Genomic DNA, 6972 nt, shown 5'->3' with positions numbered 1-6972 from the left:
ATAAAAAGAAGACTAAAATTTCATACAAAATTATGCTTCTGTGTAAATGTGTGTATTTTTGTGTTCATTTATCAATGAAGAGCTAGTTTTTCTCTTGAGTGCTTATAAATTACTTCACCTTGCATTTATATTACTTACAGTCAAGCTTTTGTATTGTAGCAAAATACAAAAGGAAAGCAGCTTAAAGGAGTAAACGTTTCTTTTGGTTCATTGTTTCACTTATTTAGTACATGTTTGTCCTGGCCCCAGTCAATTGGGTGAGAATGTAATGGTGGCAGGAATGTGAATGCAAGAGTGTTTTCATGGTGGACAGAAACCTAAAGTGAGACAGAAAGGGACCAGGGACAGGATATCCCCAAGGTCTTAACCACGGCTTCTTCATCCAACTAATCCCTGTCTCAGAAAGTAGCAGGAGCCTTCTCAGATAGTATCATCAGCTGGAGACCAAGTTTTTGACATCTGAGCCTGTGGAAGACATTTCACATTCAAGGTATACCAGGATTGCTATTGGTCTTAAGTCTTTACCTACCCAAGCCCACTGAAGAATACAATTCTAACTACAGTGGGTTGCTAGGCTGTAATGAAGAAAGACTAAAATTGGAGAGAATGGAGCTCTAGAAATTAGTGTTCCAATAAACTACTGAATTAATTGGGGGGGGGGAAGGACTAAAGGATCAGCCTCTTAATCATCATAATGGAGGAACCTCTTGTCTCCCACAGGCCATCTACTTCAATACTGCCCTAAATGTTCACTGTAGCCTATTCTCCCTGCAGAAAACTGTGAATATGTGGATGTGTGTACTGATTTGCTGATGTGGTTTGCTTTGTATCTTATTAAGGTTGCCTCTGGCCCACATTCTAGTAACTTTATGATATGCATGGAAGAGACTCATTGGAAAAAAGAAGGAGGCCAAATCTGAGGCAAACGACCAGGCACAGCTGGCTACTCATACTGCCAGGAGCCTCTTCAGCATCTGAAAGAGATTGACCAAACTCTGTTAAATATTCTTTTGTCTGTGGACTAGGCATCATGGGATAATCAGGGAAGTGATGGGAGTAGTAACTGCTACTCAGAGGTGGGGCAGCCATGTCTATAAACTTCCGGATAGAGACAGAAGCAGAGCTGTGTAGATATCTCATTCGTCTTAGGGGTACCTTATAATGATGTTTACAATTGATGTTATTCTTGTATATATTACTATTTATTTTCCCCCACCTTCCAGCTAAATATTTGCAGATAATTCTCACATATTGATGAGTGACTTGTGACACTGTCTGTCAAACTCTCTGATCCCACATACATTATCACTAAAGTGCTGAATATGTTAGCTTGGATGAGTAACTTTTAAAAACCATATTATTGTAGTTTTCAATAAGCACCTCTAAATATAGAAAACAATCACAAAACCTTCAGATCTTTTATTCTTGGAAAAATGATTTAGACAAGCCAATGTTTATCATAGCATAAGATGGAGAAACAATTAGACATGTCACACATATTTGCATTTTTGATAACATTTGCAATGTAAATGACAGAATAATGGAAGACTTTGGAAGAAATACTCATTCCCTTCTGTGCTCCACACATCTCATCTCATAGAGGACACTGATCTAAGGGAAGCAGTCTAAAACAAAATAGATTCTAGAGGTGAGACTGTTATTTCAATAACATTTATAGATTTATGCCTTCTTCTTATATTGGAAGAGGCAGGATAGCACAGAATAAATGTCACCAAAATGACAGGTGTTAAATGATTTTAACACGTGCATGTGTATTTGTCTGAATATATCAGTAGTCACTACTGGAGGGATGTGCCTTTGGAAGCATATCCAAGTTCTGGGTATCTGTGGCTGTTTTATGTGGTTGGACAAATGCTTGTAGCTATCTAAGTAGTAGCAGCATGGCTCTTGGGGGATGTCTGGGTGAAATTGTTCTAGGATATCTTTGTACAGCTACGATAATGGCATTTGATGTGTGTATTTGTTTTCTATGGGTGTATGAGTGAGTGTTTATTGGGAACAAAGACTTAAATTCATAATCTCTTCTAATTAGAAAGGGTTTTACAGGTCAATGATTGTAACCTCCTAAAATCATAAGCTCTTTTCTGTTGGGAGAACAAAACACTAAGCTGGAATAAATAACAAAAAGATCAGTGAATCAGTATTTGAATAAATACCAACTATATATCAGACAAATTTTGAGACATGGGGTTACAGTGATGGATAAAGTAGTTCCAGTCCTTTCCTAGGGAGGTTTATGACATAGAGACAATGATAGGCATTCAATTAAATCAATCAGTGATTTAATTTTTTTTTTGTCAAGGATTGTCGAAGAAAAGTAGAGTATTCTAAAGAGACATAAACCTTGAGACTCAAGGCAGATTGTTAGCTTCAGGAAGGCTTGCAGGAGAAAGTCACTAGGCAATAAGAGTGGTGTTCAAGGCTATCCCCAACCCCACATGAGAACAGTGATCAGTACTACCCTCCATCTTACATGGGAATGGAGTTCCATCACAACCAACATTATACCTTACACTCAGGTGAGATTACTGCCACTTCTGCCGTGCAGTGTAGTGGTGCTCATTGCTGCCCCACTCCACATACAATGCATGGCAGCAATTACCTACATCAAGTCCACAGAGATTTTGTCTTACACATCCATCACACAGTGCTTGGAATTGTAATTTAAATAAATGATTATATATCTTAGGGTAGGCCAACTGTCAAAACAAACAGTGTTTAGATTTCACACTAGACACATTCATTTTCGTTTATGTACCCATACGTGTTCCTAGTCTTGTATTGTCCTGGATTGATTTCCTTTGAGCAGTGACATGGCAACCAAGGTTCTTTCTCTATTGAGACTTTGCTATCTCCCATTCCCTCAGAGTCCTCCACTTCTTTCTAGGCAGTGGATAAGAGAGAAGGGAGGACAGCCTACAGGGGGTTTTATGAACTGGGGCTTGTAGCGGATCACATCATGCTACTGATGTGCCCTTCGCAGAATTGGCACTTCAAGGAAGAGTGTGAAATATTCCCTACTGGACTGCATAGGAGAAATGAAGGAATGCATTTTGGAGAAAGAAGAAAGGAATACATTTTGGTGAGTACTTGACCACATGATGGCTGTCCATCTTGGTCTATCCATGGATGCCCATAGAAGAATCTAACATTACCTTAAGTTTGATCAGGGAGCTGGTTGCTCACTTTCGAGCAGAGGAGTTGAATGGCACAAAGAATTACAGATGGATAATCTAACTTTTGTGCACTACATGGTGAACTAATTGCTACAATAGTACAGATGTGGAATTAAATTTCAGAGAACTTCTATTCTGTACTATACCCTATAAAGACTAAAATTACTGGGAAAAACAAAAAGTCTTGCAAACATTTGCATTTCAAAACTGTGGTACACTGTAAACTTGATAGGAGCAAAAAAATACACTATTAATAATGGACCTGTGTTAATATTCTGCTAGTTATATGTACATACACTTCCCATTCTGTGTACCCATCTCTCTTTCTACCTTATCAAATATATTGGCATATGTCCTAACAATCTCGTTAAATCTCTGGTTTAAAATGCATTTCAAAGGGGTAATGATGTTGATGCTCCTGACCCTGAACAAAAGAATGTTTTGTGCTGACAGAATTGCCATATACTCCATTCTTAGGTGGCACCAAATCTATAGTTTATTGTTTAAAACATTCATGATCCCGCGTGGCTCCGCCCCCGCGTGCGCGCCGAGTCTGCATGAGGCCGGGCGACGGCTGGAGAGGGAAACATGGGCGCCGTGCAAGCCCTGAGTCTGGAACCTCTCCCGCCAAATGGGGCTGATTTTGGAGCGTTGGGCGATGAAGCCCAATTTATTGAAAGGGAACCTGAAGCTATGCTGGAAATCCTGGAAAACTAAGATGTGGTAGTTCAGCATGTCCACTTTGACGGACTTGGAAAGACCAAAGATGACATCATCATTTGTGAAATTGGGGAGGTATTTAAGACTAAGAACCTCATTGAGGTCATGCGGAAGTCTCACGAAGCCCAGGAAAAGCTGCTGCGGCTGGGGATCTTTTGGCAGGTGGATGTTTTGATCGATACGTGTCAAGGTGATGATACGCTTCCTAACGGGTTGGACGTTACCTTCGAAGTCACGGAGCTGAGGAGGCTGACGGGCAGTTACAACACCATGGTCAGCAACAATGAAGGCAGCATGGTGCTTGGCCTCAAACTCCCGAATCTCCTAGGACGTGCAGAAAAAGTGACTTTTCAGTTTTCCTATGAAACAAAAGAAACTTCTTATGGCCTGTCCTTCTTCAAACCTCAGCCTGGGAACTTTGAGAGAAACTTCTTTGTGAACCTGTATAAGGTCACCGGTCAGTTCCCATGGAGCTCCCTGCAGGAGACGGACAGAGGCATGTCGGCTGAGCTCAGCTTCCCCATCTGGAGGACTTGGCACACGGTGAAGTGGGAGGGCGTGTGGCGAGAGCTGGGCTGCCAGTCCAGGACCGCGTCGTTCGCCGTGCACAAGGAGAGCGGCCACTCGCTCAAGTCCTCCCTCTCGCACGCCATGGTCATCGACTCGCGGAATTCCTCCATCCTCCCGAGGTGTGGGGCCTTGCTGAAGGTCAACCAGGAGCTGGCTGGCTTACTGGAGGGGACGTGAGCTTCATCAAAGAAGACTTCGAGCTCCAGCTCAACAAGCAGCTCCTGCTGGACTCTATGATCTCGGCATCCCTCTGGGGAGGAATGTTGGTGCCCATTGGCGATAAGCACTCAAGTATTGCCGACAGGTTTTACCTCGGAGGACCCACCAGTGTCCGTGGATTCAGCATGCACAGCATTGGACCCCAGAGTGAAGGAGACTACCTGGGCGGGGAGGCGTACTGGGCCGGCGGCCTGCACTTCTACAGCCTGCTGCCCTTCCGGCCAGGCCAGGGCAGCTTTGGTGATCTTTTCCGAACCCACTTCTTCCTCAACGCGGGAAACCTCTGCAACCTCAACTACAGAGAAGGCCCCAAGGCCCACCTCCAGAAGCTGGCTGAATGCATCCGCTGGTCATACGGGGCTGGCATCGTCCTCAGGCTCAGCAACATCGCCCGCCTGGAGCTTAATTACTGCATCCCAATGGGCGTGCAGAGGGGCGATAGGATATGTGACGGCGTCCAGTTTGGGGCTGGGATTCGGTTCCTGTAGCCGGTGCCCCTGGCAGGAGCAGCCCGGGGGTAGCAGGAGTCCCCTGAGCCACTTGCCGGTCACAGTGCACCGTGGGTCCCGTGGGAACCATGTCAATAAATTTTAGAGACGGAAAATAAAAATAAAAATAAAAATAAAACATTCATGATAATACACTGTGAAAAGAAACATCTCTACTAGTCTAGTTGGAGAATAGTATTCATTCTGCAAGAATGTAATTTTAGTCTCTTGTCCGACGTTTTTCTGACTCACTTGGGCAAGTGAATTTCCTTTGTGTGTACATTGTTCCTGGAACATACCAAGTTGTAATTGTTTATATTTCTGTCTCTTCAAGGAGCATGTGAACTTCAAGCTGCCAACAAATGTGTCCTTAGTCCTCATTTGTTAGTTCAAATACTCCTTTTGAATTGTCTTTATTTCTCTTTCAAATGTGTGATGGAGTGGCTCAGGAAGTAATTGTTGAATAAATTACTGAACTGGTAAATGAAACACAATGGCTCATGTATGGCTTTTATCAGAGAAAATATGCCTGCTTCAAATAGTCAGCCTCACATCTGCCCTCTGCTTGACTTCCTCTCTCTTTTGGATACCAGACCTGAAACTGAGGGGTCCACAGTTTCCTGATCCAGCTGCTAAATCTGAATCCCAACCTGCCTCACCTGTGCAAACATCCTTGCAGTGGCTCTGTCGCATTTACACTGCCCACCTGGCAAATCATGTACAAGAGACTTGGCTTTGCCAGTGAAAAAGCACAGCAAAGAAAAATGCAGGGAGCATGGCCTATTTTCTGGAGATTTTTCTTTCATGACAGTCTGTGAGATGTTGCCAGACTTGGATGACCTCTAGGACAAAAATAGTAACCTCTAGCATAAGATGGCATTGAGAATAAATACCTGTAAGAGGCTTAATATAAAACTTGGCACAAAATAGGCACTCCATCTCTGTTGGCCAGTCTTCTGACACTGCCTCCTATGCTAGTTTTGTTACTATAATACAGGCTTTATGCCAGAATCTCTTTCTAATTCAACACATGCTGGATATTGAACTTCAAAAGAATGAAATAGGGTTCATCCATTGTGTTTAATCAAATCTTGTGAGCGTTAGTTATTAATCAAAATCACACCCATTATCTAATGCAGTAAAGTATTTTCTATAACAGGTTAAACAATCTCAACTTGTTGACAGTCACTGGTTGGGCTTCCCAATTTAACCTTTTGGAACAAGGTTTTAGCCTTCTCAAAGTCTTGCAAAATGCTTGTCTCTTGGTAGTCTGTGATTGTGTTGAAATATAGAAATTCTAAGTAGACCCAAAGTTAATAAAATTTGGTGACACATAAACCTCTATGATGGATGGTAACCAATTGCCCAGCACTATTTTATTCTCTCTAATATACTGTTTCTTTGCAAAGGCCAAGAAATTAAAGAACAGTTTTATTCTCCCCTTCTAGCCTGTGCCGGGTAATTATGTATTATTAATAATGCAGCAGCACAAATGATATTAAATGAACTACATTTGTTAATGCAGATCTTATCTAACTGCTTTTTCCATCAGTGGGCTGTTTCTCATCAGGGGGTACTAATTAGCTGTAATATGTAGAAAGATGGGACAGAAATCCAATCAGATAAATGGGATCTATTTGGAGAGATCCAGGAAGGAGGAAGAAAGGCTTCCACAACTCTGTGAGAATTACTACAAGTGGAAAAATGAAGATTTTCATTGCCTTTTCAACTCCATTTACATTTTTGTATCCAAAGAAGTTTAAATGCAGTATTACTGG

At 42.1% G+C, this 6972-nt stretch overlaps 1 pseudogene; it reads left to right on the top strand.

Moving 5' to 3' along the window:
- Nucleotides 1-3761: 3761 nt before the first annotated feature.
- Nucleotides 3762-5307, top strand: LOC125354345 (annotated as a pseudogene).
- Nucleotides 5308-6972: the final 1665 nt, after the last annotated feature.

Source organism: Perognathus longimembris, chromosome 7, assembly GCF_023159225.1.
Source record: "Perognathus longimembris pacificus isolate PPM17 chromosome 7, ASM2315922v1, whole genome shotgun sequence".
NCBI classification, from domain to species: domain Eukaryota; kingdom Metazoa; phylum Chordata; class Mammalia; order Rodentia; family Heteromyidae; genus Perognathus; species Perognathus longimembris.
The sequence above is the reverse complement of the archived record's forward strand: the minus strand, read 5'-3'. Positions and strand labels throughout refer to the sequence as shown.